Source organism: Halichoerus grypus, chromosome 11 (assembly GCF_964656455.1).
Source record: "Halichoerus grypus chromosome 11, mHalGry1.hap1.1, whole genome shotgun sequence".
Classification (NCBI taxonomy): Eukaryota; Metazoa; Chordata; class Mammalia; order Carnivora; family Phocidae; genus Halichoerus; species Halichoerus grypus.
The window spans coordinates 6680047-6699270 of record NC_135722.1 but is presented as its reverse complement, the minus strand read 5'-3'; the positions used below and the strand labels follow the sequence as shown (position 1 = coordinate 6699270).

At 46.2% G+C, this 19224-nt stretch overlaps 1 protein-coding gene across 3 annotated transcripts in view; it reads right to left on the bottom strand.

Annotated features, from left to right (window-relative positions):
- LOC118526364 (uncharacterized) overlaps positions 1-19224 on the bottom strand; it is a 37546-nt gene that overhangs the window by 14692 nt on the left and 3630 nt on the right. For all 3 annotated transcript variants that reach the window (XR_013442267.1, XR_013442268.1, XM_078057774.1), the window contains exons 3-7: positions 16325-16605; positions 14315-14489; positions 3634-3755; positions 3482-3536; positions 1769-1831 (exon numbers count right to left, since the gene is read on the bottom strand). The gene's annotated coding sequence lies outside the window, so the exon portion shown is untranslated. The remainder of the gene's footprint in view (positions 1-1768; positions 1832-3481; positions 3537-3633; positions 3756-14314; positions 14490-16324; positions 16606-19224) is intronic.

Genomic DNA, 19224 nt, shown 5'->3' with positions numbered 1-19224 from the left:
AGAACTGGTAGGACTTGCGTCCCTTCTGCCAGAGGCACAAACAAACCTGCCAGTGGTAGTTACAGGGCAAAGGAGCGGACTGCCTGAGACTCAGGAGGAGGACCGCAGGCTCGCTGCCAGCCACCCCTGCCACGAGGTCCTTGCTCAGAAGCAAGAAGGCCCTTGGAGAGCGGGGCTCTCTCTGTTCCTGCCACGAGAGACCTAATACTTCCTCCTCCACAAGACGATTCTCTTCTAATACTAACACCCCCAAGCATTCTCTTCCAGCATTTTCCCAGGGGTTCTGAGAGGCTCATGTCAGGGTTTTCTGAAGCATTATGCAGGAGCCTCCAGGGATCCAGCCTCACACCAGAGGCTGGTGTAAGGGAAGGAGGTGGTAAGGAACTGGAGGTCAGGGCAGAAGGGATGGGAGCCATCCTTACCGGCCTCAGTGCCTAGGTGGGGAGGAATGGCGTTCCCTAAGGAGGCCAGAGTGCTTGTGGGGGTGACCACAGGAGGAGGAGCCCTTCACAGGTTTACTTTGTTTGGGGGGAACTTGTTACAGAAAAAGTAGAGGAAAAAAAGCAAAGCATCCATGGTCTGGTTGGGAGAGTGGGGGAAATAAGTATGTACCCAAATTCAAAATGGTGCATTGAAATGCGATATAAGTGAGTTTTTAGCAAATACAATTTCAGTCTCAATATAAAGAGTTCTTACATATCAGTAAAAAAAAAGAAAATACACACCATTGAAAGCTGTAAATAGTATGGATGGGCTATTCATGAACAAGCTTCAAATGATAAAAATCATATGAAAAAATTCAGCTTCATTCAAAATTGAAGAAATAAAAATTAAAATCAGATCTAGAAGTCTATCATAAAACTGGTCATAATAATGAAAAAATAGGAACAATCTAAATATTTAACTCTAGAGTACCATTAAGAATTATAATGAAATACTACGTATCCAATAAATATGATGTTATAAAAATATTTACTAACAGGAAAATGTTTGCAATATAGTAAGTTTAAAGAGCAGATTCCAAAAGTGTTTATGGGTAGGCCCATTTTACATTTTGGTAATCACAAGTAAGTCCACGCGTACATCATAAAAATTACAGAAGACTAAACACAGCGTTTATAGTACTGAGTTATTACTCAATGGTGGAATTATGGTTTTATTGTCTTGTTTGTTTGTCTATATTTTGTACTTTTCCTACAATGATCCCATTTTGATTTTGCAATGAAAACTTTTGGGGGACTTCGAAAGAGTGTTTGGCAGAGGAAATGTACGAAGAAGGTTGATGTCGGAGGTCACCCGGGGTGCAGAACTAGGGGTCAGAAAAGAGATCCAGGAATCACAACTGTGCTCTTACTCTGAAATCTCTAGGGGACCCATGAGCTTGTAGAGAAAGCCCAGAGGATTTGCAGTCAGAGGATGAGTGAATCTTGGTCTACCAGTTGACCCTGAGGAAGACACCGTATCTTTCTGAAACTCAATGTCTGTAAAGTGGAAGTAACAGTAACAGAGGATTATTGTGAGGATTAAATAAGATAATTATTTGCTTTGTGAGGTATAAATCCCTAAACAAATGTGAGATGTTTTCGTTAATAACATTCATCTCTGGCTCAACCTTAGCAGGAAAGCAGGCCAAGTGCAAACTGGTCAAGTTCGCGCTGGCTGCTGAGAATGCTGGATACACTGGAGGTGAGGGGCAGTTTTCCCATGTGGCTCAGGCAAACTGATGTCCTGGTCATAGAATATAAAAAGCAAAAGAAAGTAAACTTACTCTGAGCTCAGAGGAAGGTGCTTGGAGACCTTCTGACTGCCCTCTAAGGAAAGAATACATAGCCTGTGATGAGAAATCCCTGGTTAGTCGTGTGCTGGGCACCAGGAAAGAAGAGAAATGGCCCAAAGCACCGATGTCTGTGACTCCCTTTACCTATACTTGTTTACTGATGTTTTGGCAAGATGCTTGGGGGCTGAGTTGGGTGGACTAAGGATGCCACAGCTTGTCATCTAAGGAGACTGGGAGAGGCTGGGTGGTGGTTCTGGTTAGATGGGTCCGCACCCTGCACGAGACAAGGGAAGTCACGGCTTCTGGGTGGAGGTGGTAGGCACGCTCATGAATCATAAACCCCTCTCATTCATAACTGGTTAGCTGGTTCTGACAGGGCCACGCACAGTTTTTACGCAGTATGGTGCCAAGCTACACCCTCAAAGAGCACCACTTTCTTCATCCCACTAGATGAAAGGGATTTATTGACCAGATGACAAGCTTTCTGGGTACCGACCATGTTTGGAGACTCCATTTTGACCACACCACTCCAAAGGCCTTCAGATGAGGAGCATGATCTTCACTCTCTTCTTTCTTTTTTGCTCCTTCTAGGATGTCCCTCCCGCCTTTCCTTCTGTTTACCTCTTTTTCTTCTTCGGAGTTGGTTTCATTGCTCTTCCTCTCCTTGTTCCTCAGGTTTCCTTCTCCTTCTTGTGACCACCTTCTGTGGTTCTGGATCCAGGCAGCATCTTCCTCTGCGCTCTTCATATCAGAGGCACCCGCTACTCGGAGCCACTCGATGCTGGGGTGTCCTGAGCTAGAGCCCACCTGTCCGCAATGTGAGGCTGCCCCTCCTGCGGGGGTCGCTGAAGCTTTGGGTTCATGAGCTTCTTTACTCCTTGCTTCACCTAGTCCCCTCCTCAATTATCCAACAAGCCTTTTCAGATCTTTCTGTAACTAAGTTTTCCTCCTAATCCTCCTGCCAACCCTGCTCCCCTGCCCCCCAGCCCCCTCTCTCTTCTGCGGGGGCCTCTGATCTATCTGTACCTTGCTGGTGCTGACATGTCCTAGACTGAAAGCCTGGTCCAGGTGTGGTTTCACCTCCTTGTCGGTGGGGAGGGAAGAGGCAAGGACAGCTGTGTGCTCCTGTAGGCTGCCCCCCTCCACTCTAGGCTTTTCTAGGCTCTTCTGTTTATCCCCACGATCTAGCCGAGAGCCAGCATGGGAGTGTTTTCTGTCTCTTTTATTCCTTAGAACCTCACCCCACTGTATTTTTTCCAATCAAAATCTCATTGCGAAATCTCCTACCCAAAGGGTTTCCCAATGCCTCCCAGTTTTGAATCAACCTGCTGTTTACAGCACACCCAGATCAGGAATAGAGATGTCAGGGGGCACCAGATCTGATACTACGCCCTGAAGACACTCGTGTGCCCGAATCAGTCATTGGACTGGTGGCACCTGGACAAACAAAACTATTTCCTCCTTATTTCCCAAGAAGGAAGAAACCAAGTAGGCTTCAAGCTGAGAATAAGGACTGGCCATGAGACAAATACCAACCTGGCCATATTCCTCCCCTGGGGAGATGTCTGAGGAAGGGCTCTCACTGCAAGTCCAGCCTGAACCAGGGGAGATCCTCTCTAAGCACCCGCAGAATTCTCTGCCCCTCAAAGTGCCCAGTCCCTCCCAGTGGGCCATTTCATAAGAATATGCATCCTAGTTACCCACCTGTGACTAATGGGGTAGATTTCTGGTCCTAGAGATCCTGAGTCAGGAGCAGCCTCTAGAACAAACACAGAGAAGTGGGTCAGTGTTTTGTTTTTTTTTTTAAACAAGTGAAGCGGGTTGTTCCCTGCATACAAAGGTGACCCACCACCCACCTCGGTAACCTGACAGCTCTCTGTCACCAGCAAGAAGGGTCCACTTGTGGTCCTTATTCTTCAGAAGAAGCTGAAGGATCAGTTTGGGGTTGAAAGGGCAACCTGGATATCTGCATCATGTTCTAGCCAACAAAGACATTTCACCTTGAATTTTATTTTAAAAATCTATCCAAAGCCCCAATTCTTTTTTTTTTTTTAAGATTTATTTATTTTAGAGAGAGAGCACGAGGGGAGGGGGAGGGGCAGAGGGAGAGGAAGGGAAGCAGACTCCCTGCTGAATGTGTAGCCTGACCCAGGGCTTGATCTCAAGACCCTGAGATCACGACTTGAGCCAAAACCAAGAGTCCAACACTCAACCGACTGAGCCACCCGGGTGCCCCTCAAAGCCCCAGTTCTGCATCTAATTCCCAGAGAGCCAATCCCTTCATCTAAATGAACAGAGCGCCATACGGACATCAAGCCAGCCTCTGGAGGCTCATGTCACCCTCTCTTTGAGGTGAATGCTGTGGACAGGAGCTAAATCTTTCTGCTCCTATAATTTGAGGAGAGAAAACACCATCTGATGCCACAGCAAGCTCCTATTCTTGGCACTTGGTGTCACTCTTGCTTCACCTTGCTTCAGCTCAAAGCTTTCCATTGACTGGTGGCAATCACCACAGAGGGGCAGAACTCTCTCTCCTCCCTCTCCCTTCCCCCACGTACACACACACACACGCACGCACGCACGCACAAATGTCCGGGCAGGAGCCCAGCTCTCCTGAGGAAGGGCAAGTGTCCAGGCAGAGGATGACAGGAGTGCCACATGGTGAATGGTAGGAGGAAGGGCCTCATCTTCCCTGGGAAGGCTTGGGTGGAACCTAAGCTCCTGGAATTGTTGGTTGCTGACTTCGCCAGTGTTTTCTTAACACTCCAAATTGCTCAGAAGACAATCTAATAGCACAAACACGCTCGTACAAACACTAAGAGTCACTTGACATCAAATTGGCAAATTTTGGTGACAGAAACACAGAAATGACCCATTGATAGCTGCACGGCTTGCCGTCTCTCTCCTTTTCAAGACCTTGGCTACCAACCTTTGTCAATCCCCAGTGTAGGACACATTTTTTTTCTGCTAAGGACACCTTTTGGCAACCAAATAAATGCCATATTCCCTTTTAGTTAGTCTAGTTAATTAGCATAATTAAACTTCTCCTCTTGCATGTTCCACGGCCACTGTTCCACCTTTTCAATCTCTCTTAGCCTCTGCTAATTCTCTTTCCCCACTGCCAGGCTCCTCTCGATGAGGGTTTAAGGAGCTCCCATGGGACTCTGGGCTCACTCCAGAGTCTCCTTCTGCAACCCCCCCCCAACACACACACACACACATACACACACGTTGTCTCTAGAAGATTCCTTTGTCCTTGAGGCTTTCCCATGGATGGATAACCCTTAGGATCACTGTGGTTCCTCCTCCTCTGGGGCACACAGATCTAATATTCTTCTTATAAGAAATCTAACTCCTTTACCAGCCATGAGGGAAAGTGGTTCAGAGTGAAGGAGAGGCTTGAGAGTCCCTAGTGAAGAGCCACTACCCAAGAAGAGCCAGTCTGGAAAGGGCTGCCTGCCCAGGCCCTGGCCGCACTTCTATCCGCAGCAGCTTGCAGCATTACTGGCCTAAGAAGCACAACAGTATCTAGCTTACAGGGTTTGCAGTTACTTTGCTGTTCCCTGATCTCGGGCTAACTGGCTGTTCTGAGCCAGAGTTCTCTGGGAAGGTGGGGCCTCACTGTGGCCTGCCAGCAGAGTTCTGACATCTCAACACACCAGGGAGCGGGGGTCACCATTTCCCTGCTGCCTCGTCTTTGAAAACACCTTGTGAGAGTGCATCCTGGGTTCCTAGGTTCCACCCAGGTCATCCCACCTCGAGTCTACCTTTTAATAGTTCCTGGAACAGGGGCTAGAAGTATCTAGCCTGGCAAGTTGCACCGGAGGTGACTGAAGGCCCTGTGATGAGGAGACACCGTGGCTGAACTACCATGTATCCTATTTCTGGAGGTAAGAGTGTTGATGCCAAGGTCAGGAATGAGCAGCTCCCACCAATAGTACCCTGTGGTGCTGGGTCCCAGCCCCTCCTGCTTTCTCTAGAGCGGCATCCCCAGGATAGCAGATGAAAGCCCTAGACTGTGGGGGTACGTGAAGTGATCCAAGGGTAGTAGAAGTCAGGCTGCACTCTTCTGGAAGTAATTCAAAGTACTTTATGACCTTTATCTCATTGATCTTACTAACATCCGAGGAAAGAAAGAAGGAAGGAAAAGGGCAGAAGCCTTCTCATTTCATCAAAACAAAGTGAACGGGTACCTAGGTGGCTCAGTCGGTGGAGCATCCGACTCTTGGTTTCAGCTCAGGTCATGATCTCAGGGTTGTGGGATCAAACCCCATGAACCCCAATAAAAAAATTAATGACAAAAAGAAGTACATACAAATTTAAAAACACGGACCCTGGCCCTATGGCCCTAGCAAATGAAACAGATAGCTGATTGTGTGTGCGTGTGTGGTGGGGGTCCTCTACTCTGGCGGTCTCTGGTAATCTGACAGTTCAGACTGACTTCAAAAGATGGCTGAATTGGATCCCCCCTATGCTGAAAAGCGTACCAAAGCACAAATACACCCCCCGCCCTGCCTTCCTCAAACTTTGTAAATAACAGAGACGCTCACTAGAGTAATTAGAACAAAAACTGTCAGCTAAGTGGTTTGAGAAGGTGTGGCTGGAGCATTCTATGTGTTTTCTCTAAAGCCGGACGTGTAGACCGTCCAAAATACAAGTTTAATGAGCTTATAAATTCGGAGTGACTCTTCATATCTTGTAGTGAGGTCTGGAGTTCAACTACTTCACCCTTGACATCAAAGAGGCTGCTATAGGGTGCTCATCCCTGAACATTTCCTCCAGACTCTGCTCCAAGGACTTCTTCCTCACAGTTTCACCATCTACCCACACAGGCAACTGACCCAAATGATTCAGTCCCCAGGGTTCTGTGGAGGGAGGTAACTCCTGGCATTCAACGATGCTTTGTGAGGTTTGATCTCCTGCTGTCCCTCCTTGGTCTGCCCCCGGCTACCCGAAATACCTCTTACACAGTGCGGAGATCCTTTAGGAACTTAGATGCTTCTTGTGAGAGATGGTACCCATCCTGGTTAACTCCTACAAATTCACAAGCTTCTCTAAGGCTCCAATTCAAAGCTTTTTAATTTCAGTAATCTTTGTTTGCTATAGTGCTTTCTAGCCTTTTCTACCTACAGTATTTCTAAACCTTAATTTAATTGAACTTGGATTGTGTGTAATGTGCCACAATGTGGAAAACGAATCATATAAACAGTGTCTTGCTGACAGGGTAGGTCTAACACAGGAATAACCCTGTCAGCACTGTTGGCCCACATAGGACTACAAATCCAAAACAACCGCAGGTGCTCCCACGGGGCACACGTGGGTGACATCGCTGGGCTGGACCTAAGATGCTCACCCTTTCCAGCCAGTTTGTTTTTAGAACCAATATCTGGGATGCCACTTCAATATTTTACTCTATTTCTGATCAATGCCAGCCCAGGGACTTAGATAAAATAAGCCTGAAGCTGAATACTTTGTCACCACTTTTTCCAAAGCCCCAGGACAGCATTGTTAATATCTGGGGCCGCGCGTGACCTTGTTATCCCACACCATGGAACGATCTATTAATTAAACAGACAGCCAACCTTATAACTAGGTCAACCTCATATATTCCAACTTAAGCCCTTGATTCCATTCCTTTCTCTCCAAAATTATTTAGAGGAAATTTCTCACCGACCAATAACGCAGAAGTGTTCTTATGCCCCGAGGTGGACTCTTCAGTCCACAGCTAACCCTGAATCCCCCACAACATTTTTTTTTTTTTTAAGATTTTATTTATTTATTTGAGAGAGAGAGCACATGAGAGGGGGGAGGGTCAGAGGGAGAAGCAGACTCCCTGCCGAGCAGGGAGCCCGATGCGGGACTCCAACCAGGAACTCCAGGATCATGACCTGAGCCGAAGGCAGACGCTTAACGACTGAGCCACCCAGGCGCCCCTCCCCCACAACTTCTGACATTTACCCCAGTATGCGGAGCCTCCTCTGTGAGTTTTTACTTTTCAGCCTCTATCATCCTCATGGGTTTTCCTGTGGTTCGGAGGATATAGCCGAGACAAAAGGAAAGTCCCAATCCTGTGTGTGCTGGTTGAATGAGTAAAAACCTTAAGACAAGGGACGCTCTCGGAAAAATCATCATGACATCCTAAGAAGTCATGGTGCCAAAGTTCCTGACGCTACCCTGCGAGCCCCGAACCAGGTGCAGACACAGACCCGCCCTTCCCTGGGCTGATTTAGCTCCACCAGCTAGGCATCTACATCCGTGCTCTCTCCCCATTGAATCAGTGCCCAACTGGTTACCTCCCAGGGCTCCTCGAGGGCATCACCAAGTAGAAGTCCTTCCCAGGTGGGGGACAGCGCCATTCAGGAAGCCTAGCATCACCCCGATAGTGCCACCCAACCCCTCTGCCTTTGGTAGGTACATGGGGAGGACTCAGGAAAGAGGGGTGTCTTGCGATGTGGCAGCCCGGGTCGAAATGAGTAACTGAGCCCAGGGGGCAGGGAGAGGGCCTGAACAGGGAAGGAGTCTCCTGAGACACGGCTGCACAGGTCTGAGCTAGAGGCCCTGCTAGAAACTGAATGATGAAACAGAAACATCTTCATAGTGGTGATTGAAATCCCAGATTAGCTTGGCTTTCTTTCTTTTCCGTTTTTTTTTGTTTGTTCGTTCGTTTGTTTTAATTTATGTCTGTATGAATTTTTTCCTCTGGGCACATGAAACTTGTATTTTTTTCTCTTCTTCAATACTCCTCCAGGGGCAAGAGAAATGGGAAACACCGGGTTCTGATGCTATGACAGATTAGGTCACAAGTGGATAGCTCTTTCTCCCGACGTGCATCAAATCTAACTAATAAATGTGTCAGTCTGACATTCATTGAGTGTTGTGAACCAGTAACTCCAGCAGCGAGGAGCCATGAAAGCCACAGTCTCTGCATTTAGGAGCTTTTGTGCGACTGATCAGGCCAGCGTGGCTATTCCTGGCTTCCGGCACATGCCCCTAAAAGAGTCTGTGCAAGGTCAGATTTTTCTAAAGGGAAGCCTCAGCCCTTCCTGACTTGCTGGGTAATCAGACCCTTTATTTTCACTGAAGACTCATCTTCCACTGGTAATAGCTTGTGATAGTTAGTCTCCAGGTTTTCTGTCCTCCCTCCTACTGAAATGCACCAGAAGAGCCTGATGTTTAAATAAGTCCAAGCATGAATCTTTCTATAAAACGAGCAAGTCTTCCCAAATGTGTTTGCCTCAGCTGGGACTGGCATAAATCATTTTTTCTAGAATTGGCCTCCATTGCATATTCCATATTCTTTTCATCTTTGATTTTTTTTAAATTAAAGAAGTCTGCCACCTAAACTGCAAAATGGTTGATAACGTGTTTCTCTCTTTCTGCATCAAAATCTTTAATGTCCTACAAATACAAGTAATTATTACCAACGCACCTGTATCATAGGCGAAAAAGGAATCAGAAGTATCCCCACCAGTGCAGGGAGCTCGGGGGATCGCAGCTCGGCTTCACTGCCTGGGTAAGCTCACTGCTAAGGGGATAACACCTGTCACTGCCCACAGGCCTCTCTGGTGACCATATTTTCAGAACCAAGAAGTGGCGGCCGTCTGAGGCATGACCTGGGAAAGGGCCAGTGTATCTTCTGTCTCCAAAACTGAGATTGTCCCAGAAAACTGACGCTACATGGCTGCCCACAGGACAGCTCTGAGAAGCCATTCTCCGCTGCATTCAGCCTAGGGCCCGCTCAGGGGTCTCTAAGTCATCCTGTCCCTCGGTTCTCATCCCAGCCCACTCTCCTTGGACACTCGGCGTTTATACCGTTGATTAAGGCAGACATTCAAACAGTCCTTCAAACTGCCCTATCCACAATGTTCATTTTCCTTTCTTCCCACCAAATCGGTCTCCCCACCCCCCTTTTTTTTAAAAAAGATTTTATTTATTTACTTGACAGAAAGACAGCGAGAGAGGGAACACAAGCAAGGGGAGTGGGAGAGGGAGAAGCAGGCTTCCCGCTGAGCCGGGAGCCCAACGTGGGGCTCGATCCCAGGACCCCGGGACCACAACCTGAGCTGAAGGCAGACAGTCTCCCCTTTTAAAAAGAGAGGGATCAGCAGTAAATGAACATAACTGGGTCTACTCGTTCCTGGGGCAGGAGGTGTTACTGCTCTCTATCAAACTGGCTCTTTCCAGATTAAAAAAAGTAATTATTCTGAAAGGAGTTTTTATGGTTAAAATTAAACCACAGCCCCAAAGCTACCAGAACCTGGACTCTGGACAAATGCCAAAGAGGACAGTTGTGCGCATCTCTCTGAGAAGCCGCGAAAGGGACCCACTTGAAGGAAGCCAGCTTAAATGGCCATGTTAAAAAATTAAGTAAAATGTTGGAACCTGTTCAACCACCCTACTTCAGTTAGGAGGCACTTTTTAACAACATTGGGAAAGCGAAACTAGCTGTGGGTGGGGTGGGAATGCTGCCAGGTCACCTTGCCTAAAGAAACCCAGCAAGCGCGCTGACATGACAGACGTGCAGTGTTGGCCCCGCCAGGCCACCGCCGGACCACGTGGCTGCGAGGACCGCGCTAGCAGTTTCTGTGGCTCTTTTCCCCGGGGCCTGTACCTAGGTTTTGGTGATCACTAGGCTCGTCACTTGAGGTAACTTGGGTTCCCAGCCATGATTTGTTATTCCACAGCGTGATTAAGAAACAATCATCCAGGAAAACACAGATGCACGCATCAGTGTGCAAGAAAGGCCGGAGGGTGCTGAGAGCTGGCTGGGTCAGGAGTCCGGGGGAGGGGGGGCGGGGCCGCAGGAGGCCGGGACCCAGGAGGTCGGGTGAGGCGGCTCCCAGGCCAGCCTAGCAGTGCCCTCTCCTGGAAGGCTGGAGCACACCAAGTGGGCTGGGTGGAGGCGGACCAGCCCTGCAAGTCTTCTTCCAACCAGGTGCATCACTGACCCCTATGGGGCAAAATGCTTCTCAGCTTTACCAGACAGAGGGCTAAAGCGAAATAAAATCCCCACCAGGTGGCATGAGGCAAGGTCTCCGTTTCCACATCTATAAAATGGGCGCAGCGCTAACACGAGCTGTCCGGGCAGACCTGCACAGACTGCTATCAGGAGGAGATGAATGAAGTACCACTGCTTTTACTTGAGCCTGCCTTCCCGCTCTCTGCCCTAACATAATCCAGGTCACTTCCCTGAGGTGATCTTTCTTTCCAGTGTCTCTGACACAATTATAAAAACAATACGGTCGTGTTAGCCTAAGCTTTACTAGCTAGTGGTATCTCGTTGCTGGTAGCTTTAATAAGTCCACAAATACTGGGGAGCCTGGGTGGGCTCAGTCAGTTAAGCGTCCGACTCTTGATTTCAGGTCATGATCTCAGGGTCCTGAGATCGAGCCCCACATTGGGCTCCAAGCTCAGTGGGGAGTCTGCTTGTCCCCCTGCTTCCTCTCACACACACTCTCTCTCAAATAATAAAATCTTTAAAAAAATAAAAAATAATTCCACAAATGTTTCTTTTTTTTTTTAAAGATTTTATTTATTTATTTGAGACAGAGAGAATGAGAGAGAGAGAGCACATGAGAGGGGGGAGGGTCAGAGGGAGAAGCAGGCTCCCTGCCGAGCAGGGAGCCCGATGCGGGACTCGATCCAGGGTCTCCAGGATCATGACCTGAGCCGAAGGCAGTCGCTTAACCAATTGAGCCACCCAGGTGCCCAATTCCACAAATGTTTTAAACACAATTTTCAAAGCATTTTTTTCATATAAGCATTGATCTAATTTATTTTTCTTTTTTTAAAAGATGTATTTATTTATTTGTCAGAGAGAGAGAGAGAGCACAAACAGGGGGAGCGGCAGGCAGAGGGAGAAAGAGGCTCCCCACTGAACAAGGAGCCCGATGCGGGACTTGATCACAGGAACCTGGGATCATGACCTGAGCTGAAGGCAGACGTTTATTTTTACTTTATTTTATTTATTTTTTAAGATTTTATTTATTTCTTTGACAGAGAGAGACACAGCGAGAGAGGGAACACAAGTAGGGAGAGTGGAGAGGGAGAAGCAGGCTTTCCATAGAGCAGAGAGCCTGATGCGGGGCTCGATCCCAGGACCCTGGGATCATGATCTGAGCTGAAGGCAGACGCTTAATGACTGAGCCACCTAGGCGCCCCTGAAGGCAGACGTTTAACCCACTGAGCCACCCAGGCGTCCCAAGCATTGATCTAATTTAAATTAATTTTCTGGTAATTATATATTCAGTGTCTAAATCCCCACTAGATTATGAGTCCCCTAAATGCAAGGACCTGTGTGTCCTTTGTCACTGTTGTGACCTCAGTACCTACCTAGCATAGTACCTACTGCATAGTAGATGCTAGATATCTGTTGAATAAACACATGGATGAGTCATAGGAACTGATGGAGGCCAGTCAGAGAAAGGACAAAGTCAGATATGGGGGCGGGGGGGACCTTTTTTCAAGACTGGTGACATAAACTAATATGAAAAACTTAAGAGTGGGATGATAAAAAAGTTTGAAACTAGACCGAGGTGGTAGTTGCATAAGAGTGTGAATGCACTAGATGGCCACTGGAGTATACACTTTAAAACAGATAATTGTATGTTATGTGAATTTCACCACAGTAATAAAAAAAAGGAAAGGGCAGAGCTGTAATATAATAATTATAATCCTGATGGTTTAGACACTCTACAAAAACTTGACAAAGTCAACACAAAGAGGACAACTTTTACACAGTGCTTGATGGTGGACATAAATATTTCTATAAATGATTTCATCCGTTCCTCCCAACAAGCCCACAGGCCTGCAGACAAGGAAACGGTGGAGTCCAGGAGTTCAGCTGGTGACTTCTTCTTTCTCAAACAGGCCAGGCCACTGGCCACTTGGAGGATCTGACCCTGTGGCCACCCCCCCACCCCGCACCGGGAAGGACTTCCTCCAAACTGCTGCTTCTCCCTCATCTCCTGCTGGGCCCTGCTTGGAGTCACCTCATCAGAAAGGCCTTCCTAGCCACCCTACCTCAAAGATCAGGCCCCCCACCCCTGCCTCGGGTCATTCTCTCTCCCTCACCCTGCTTGGTTTTTCTTCAAAATTCTCAGCTCAGATTACATATTGACACAATTTTTCAGTCTCCTTCTGTGATAGCGTAAGCTCCAAGAGAATAGGGGTATTTGACAGTTTTGTCCTCTCTTATAGTCCTGACATCTGGCTAATAATAGGTGCTTACTAAATATTTGTTAAATGAATGAATAAGTCGAATTTTACCATGCACTTGGCTCATTTTTGGGGGGAGCCTAGGTTTTTTAGGCCACGCTACAAAAATGAAATTATAATGCGACTGAGACAAAATACCACTTGTTTTAGTACTGAAACAAAGTGCCACCTGGTTCGCGAATGAATCCCTGCATGCTGATCTTGTCCCCAGGAGCAAGGGCACCTGTCTGTTGTATCCCCGGCGGTCAGCACGGTGCTAAGTACCTAGTATCGGGCACTTGTCTATATGATATCAATAAGAAACCATGGTTTCTGAGTGGTACGGACAAGAACTGAAGAACTGGCTGCAACACATGCTGGGGTCCCACCCTGGGTGTGTATATCAGGGGCGGGGAGTCTCTGAGGGGGAGGGGAAGGAGGAAGGAGAATGTGCTGGGCAGGGGTCAAAGTCCAAGGAGCAGCAGTGTGGCCTCGTGAGTCCGGCGTTAACTGTGTACAAATGGCTCCAGAGACTGAGTTGATCTGCAGTAGGAGCCTTGTATGGGGATGTCTAGCTCCCAGGGAAAAGCCTGCAGGGCTGGCCTATTGAGAGTTGGGTCATTGTGATCTGATAGCACAGATGACCCTTTCGAGATGGACAGTGAACCTCTGAGACCCACTGGCCACCCGAGAATGGTGCCTGGAGGCCTCTGAGAAATTCATGCAGCTCATCAGCAGCTGCTTTCCCCCAGTTCCTGAACGGGCGGCGGGCATGAGGACAATTTTTCCGGTGTCCCACAAAGAACACCGATTAGGAGTCAAAACTCCTGAAGCTCCGATGTCAGCTCTATTTCTTGCACCTGTTTGAACCTGTGTCTCTAAGTGTAGTTTACAAACTGCAGACAAACACACAAGCATAAAACCCGTCATTTGTCCGACCTGACCACTGCCATGGGGACTATTACATCTTAGACGTCACAAAATATTTAATACGGAAAAATACCTGTTTGCCATCCTGTGACTCGCATGTTAACTTAATTGTACAGAAACATGTTTTCAAATCTGTGATAAATCATTAAACTTAGAAAATAACATTTTGAAATTGCAGAGAATTCCAAGCGATGGAATGTAAGCTATGGCCCACCCACACCCCACAGGCATGTATACGTGCGTGCATATTTTCCCCCAAAGCTTCCTTATAATACGTCTAAAGTACACAGTTCAAAATTCAAGCAAATAATTAATTACGGAACAAATTAAACAGAAAGAAGTCACAGCATGATTTGTAAAGCTCCCATTACGTCTGCCGTTTCCCGTGGTATGATTGACATTTCCTTTTACCTGCTGCTGGCTTTGGGAACTACGACCATTCACCTTCGCCCTGCGTGACCTGTATGTCACCCTCCTCTTGTGGGCGCTCAAGTGTGAGCAGCAGTTATTTTTTTCTCAGTTCCCACAGTATGAAGGGAAAAAAACAAACAACACAAAACATGTTGCTGTTTTTATCTTATATTCCCTAAAGTTCGAAAAGAGTATTTAACCATCAGTGGAAGCCTGGGCTTGACACAGGATTAAATGCACAGACACAGCCTAGTATCAAACTGGACCAGCTTGTGGTGGAGAGATGCAAACTCAGGTACCTGCAGAGGTGGGCATGGATCCCAGGCTGGTGGGCTCTGGCCAACTGGGGGGCACAGGCCCTAGCTGAAGGAAACACAGAAGAGGCAGCAAAGGTTGCTGCTATATGGGCCCAGTATGGCCAGATCTTCTCACTTTTCAAGATAATCCAGCAGGTTTTAATGTGAATCTCTCAATTTTTTTAATGTTAGCAGTTAGTTCCAAAAACTTTTTAAAAAATATTCTATAAACCAAACACAACATGGCTATGACCTGATGTGGTGCCCAGCAGCCTGTTTGTGAACTCGGGGTGGGGGGTGGGGGACAAGAACTGGTTCCAGTGGGTTCCAGGCCCTCATCTGTCACTCATTAACTGCTTCCTGAGGTGGTCACTTCACTTCCCAATCACTTGGTACCCAAATCCAGTCAGCTGCTGACGCTACTGTGTAGTAGCTAAGGGTGCTGACTCCCTTGGGTTCGAATCCTAACTACTACCACACTATATACCTGCCTTGTCACTTTGATTGACCACTCCAGGCTCCAACTCCCGCTCCTATAAAATGCAGAAAATAATACAACCCCTCTCATAGGGCTACTATGATTAAAAAAGATACTGCACGCAAAGTGCCTAACTACAGAGTAAGCCCTGGATGACACATGTCAGCTATTGTTATCTGTAAGCCTGGCGCCTCCATCTATTCACAATTAATTAGCAATCCTGTTTACTCAGACTTCTGGAACCTTCTCCAATCTATCCTCTGGTATTTGCCCCCACTTTCTCTGCCTTAGTTCATAGCCTTGACCTCTTTATCTTGAACTGTTCATTATAATGATCTAATTAATGATCACATCTCCTGCTTTACTGAGCACCTACTCAGCACCCCACTCTGACCCACCCTCATGCTGTACCCACTTGATTCCACCTCTCAGCTTGGTAAACTATGTAAAGTGAAGATTTCGTGGTGTCATTCTCCTTGTCACCTAGAGAGCAAAGGCTAACTTCCTTAATCCTGCATTCAAGGCTATCCCCAGGCTCTCCCAAGCTCACATTCTGCCAGTCTCTATAATACTCTCTCTGCTCCAGCTGTCCCAAACTACTGCTCTTGCCCTCTCCTGAGTGAGCTATGCAGTCCCTGGTCATGGTCAGCAATCTTCTTCTTTCCGCTGAGAATGTTTGTTTGCCCTCTCCTCATCCAGTGCTGACCCCTTCTCAGCATTCTTCTCACTAGTCCAGCCCCAAGTGGTCAAAAACATGAGGAAGCCTTCTCTGATTGCCCCCCTAACCAGCCTCATGGCCAGGCCCTCCCTTTTCTGCAGTTCTACCACACTTAGTACATAGCACCCTCCTAACCTCACAATGCACAGACATCTACCTGTAGAGATGTCTGTCTCAACACGAGATAGGAGGCCAAGGGCAAGAACCTGGTCCTACACATTTGTTGCATTCCCAACTGGCACATATAAGTGTTTGGTGTTTCCTGAATGAATTAATGGGACTAGCGAAGGGGGCATTTGACAAAAGCCAAACAATAATGTCGTTTTTAACACATCCTGTTGCAAGAAACAGGGATCTTTGGGAATATCCAAAGAAAGACTAGGATACTGGAGATACATAAAATCACTCAGGAGCCCTCAATTCCCTCAAATGTGTTCACTTTGATTAATTTTAGTAAAAAAGGATATCACATATACAAAGTTCTAGCTACCTAGATGATTGAAAATATCTGCACTTACAAGGTGGCTGCGATTTGTCGTGGTGTCTTGATCTTCACTACTTCTTTCTGTGGCCTCAGTGGAACGATTCTGGTATCCCAGGAGAACATGTAATCCAGCCAAAGAACGAGTCTGGTTATTTGGTTCATGATTTATATGCTGTGCAGTGCCATCTGAGAGACCCACACAGCTGTCTTGATCTCATGCCTGTGTAAGCCTCCTATCAAAGAGGCAACAATTTCTCAGTGCTCTGAGATTCACCAAAGGAGGCTAAGAGTAGATGATCTTGGGAAGGCAGAGATCTGGGAAAGAAAATAAACATCATTGCTTTTTGGCATTTATGTTCTTAAAAACTTGCCACTGAAGCACTCATTCAACAAGCTTCACTGAATAAATGGAAGGGTTGTTACCCAGCCTCATTCCCCACCCCCTAGGCAGGATTGCAGGCCTGGCTTTGGCAGGCTGGTAACTGAGTAGTGGGGCTTTTCTAATATGAACAGAGTGGGCAGTTCATCAAAGTGGTTTCCAGTACAGCTCTGGGATCAGGCTGCCTGGGCTCAGGGCATGGCCCTGGCAGTTTCTAGCTGGTAGAGCTGACACAGTAATAGTTCCTGTCCCAGAGAGCTGTTGGAAGGATTGAATGATAGAGAGCATGTAAAAAGTGCTTAGCATGTTACCTATGAAAGTATTCAGATTATTATAAGAATTCAGTAATTGTTAGCTATCATCACTTGCCAGAAAGATCCTACTACCAGGTTTGAGCCTTCTGTGGCTTATCTTTACAATTCTGCCCACACCCAGTATCTCTACTTTATTGTCCAACTGTGGGATCAGAGTTCCTAGAGCATGGAAGAGAGAGCAAGCTATAAACTTCAGACCAATAAATAAGCAAAAATAACAGAGAGGGGGAGAAGAAGGCAGACTACATACACAGGTCACCTGGTTGAGTGCAACGGCTCAAGCATAAAAATGGATGTGGACTCTCAATGGCCACGCGTGAAGGGAGAAAACAAAGGGCCATGCCTTCAAACTTCTGAGGGAAAATTCTATACCTAGACAAACCTCAAGTATGGAATAAAGACATTTTCAGGCATTTGAGGCTTTAAAAAATGTGAGATATTCTAAGGAACAGGGTAAATTATTACAGCAATTTCTTATTAGATGTTAAATAGTATTGACACAGGTAAAATCACTGAATGTGACTTTAATTCATACCACAAATACATGCTGAGTGCCTACTATGAGTTGGTTAGACAGCAGACTAGAATAGGTAACCCAACAGGCACACATTGATTCCCTCACGGAACTTCCATTCTAAAGGTGAAAGATAATAAACAATGACAGAAGGGAAACTTGGAGTCAGAAGGTGATAAGTGCTACAGAGAAAGAAACCAGGACCTACAGCTCCAACTCCCAGTACATAAAAACTACAGTGGTTAGAAGAATGAACTAAATGACACCATCTAGACACAGTCAGATAAATAAAAAATGCTGGACATCTATAAGCAAATAGGCTTGAATTCTTTAAAAAAGTCAAGCTTGTTAAAAACAGAATTAGAGGAGATTAATGTAAATTAAAAAGAATTAACACGCACATTCAACATATGAGCCCTGATGAGATGCTGGGCCAAGGAAAAAGGTTATAAAAGATCTTCTGGGGACATGGAAGGAAATTGTAATATATATTGAATATTAAATGATATTAGGGAATTTTCCTTTTTAAAAAGATTTTATTTATTTATTTGACAGAGAGAAAGAGAGAGCACAAGCAGGGGGAGTGGCAGAGGGAGAAGCAGGCTCCCCGCTGAGCAGGGAGCGCAACGTGGGGCTCGATCCCAGGACCCTGGGACCATGACCTGAGTCGAAGGCAGACGCTTAACTGACTGAGCCACCCAGGTGCCCCTAGGAAATTATTCTTAATTTTTAATTTATTAAATTAAAATAATTTTAATTTACTTAGGTATTATGGATATGGAGGAGAATGTCTTAATTCTTAGGAGATATGTGCTGAAGTATTTACAAACAAAGCAAATAGGGCAAACTTATCAGCTGCTGAATCTAGGTAAAGAATATTTGTTAACTGCTCTAAACTTTCAATTTTTCTGTATATTTTTAAATGCCCAATATAAAAAGTTGGGTAAAAAGGAATGGAGAAGATCAGAAAAAGTAAGCATAGACTACTTTTGGGAGGAATTCTGCTGTAAAGGGAATGTATTCGTTTCCTAGAGCTGTTGTAACAAATTACCACAAACTGCATGGCTTAAAAAACAGAAATTTATTCTCTCTGGAGGATAAAATTCTGGAGGCCAAAAGTCCAAAATCAAGGTATTGGCAAAGGCTGTGCACATGTCCTACAGAGGCTCTAGGGAAGAATCCATTATTTGCCCTTTCAACCTCTGGTAGCTCCTGACACTGCTTGACTTGTGGCCAAATCACTGCAGTCTGTCTCTGGGGTTAAATGGCCTCCTCCTCTTCTGGGTGTCTGATCTCCTTTGTCTCTCTCCTATAAGGACACTTGTGATAGCATTTAGGGCTCACCCAGATCATCCAGAATAAGCTCTTCCTCTCAAGATCTTTAACTTAATCACATCTTTTGCCATGTAAGGTAATATTCACTCTTCTGCCATATGATGTAATATGTAGAGGTTCCTGGGACTAGGAAGTGAGTATATCTTTGGAGGGCCACTTTTGTGCCTACCACAGGGAGCAAGAAAAATGGGGCAGTAGCTAGAGGGGAATGTGGAGTCAAGAGAGGTTTTGTGCTTTTTCAAAGATGAGAGCAATTACAGCATGTTTATAATAACTGATGTAGAGTTTGCTGTACACTGAGGTTTATTTGTTCATTGTGCTAGTCACTTTCACACAGGAAAATTCATAAAGGAAATAACAAGTTACCTTCAAGATGAAAATCAGGGTTACAC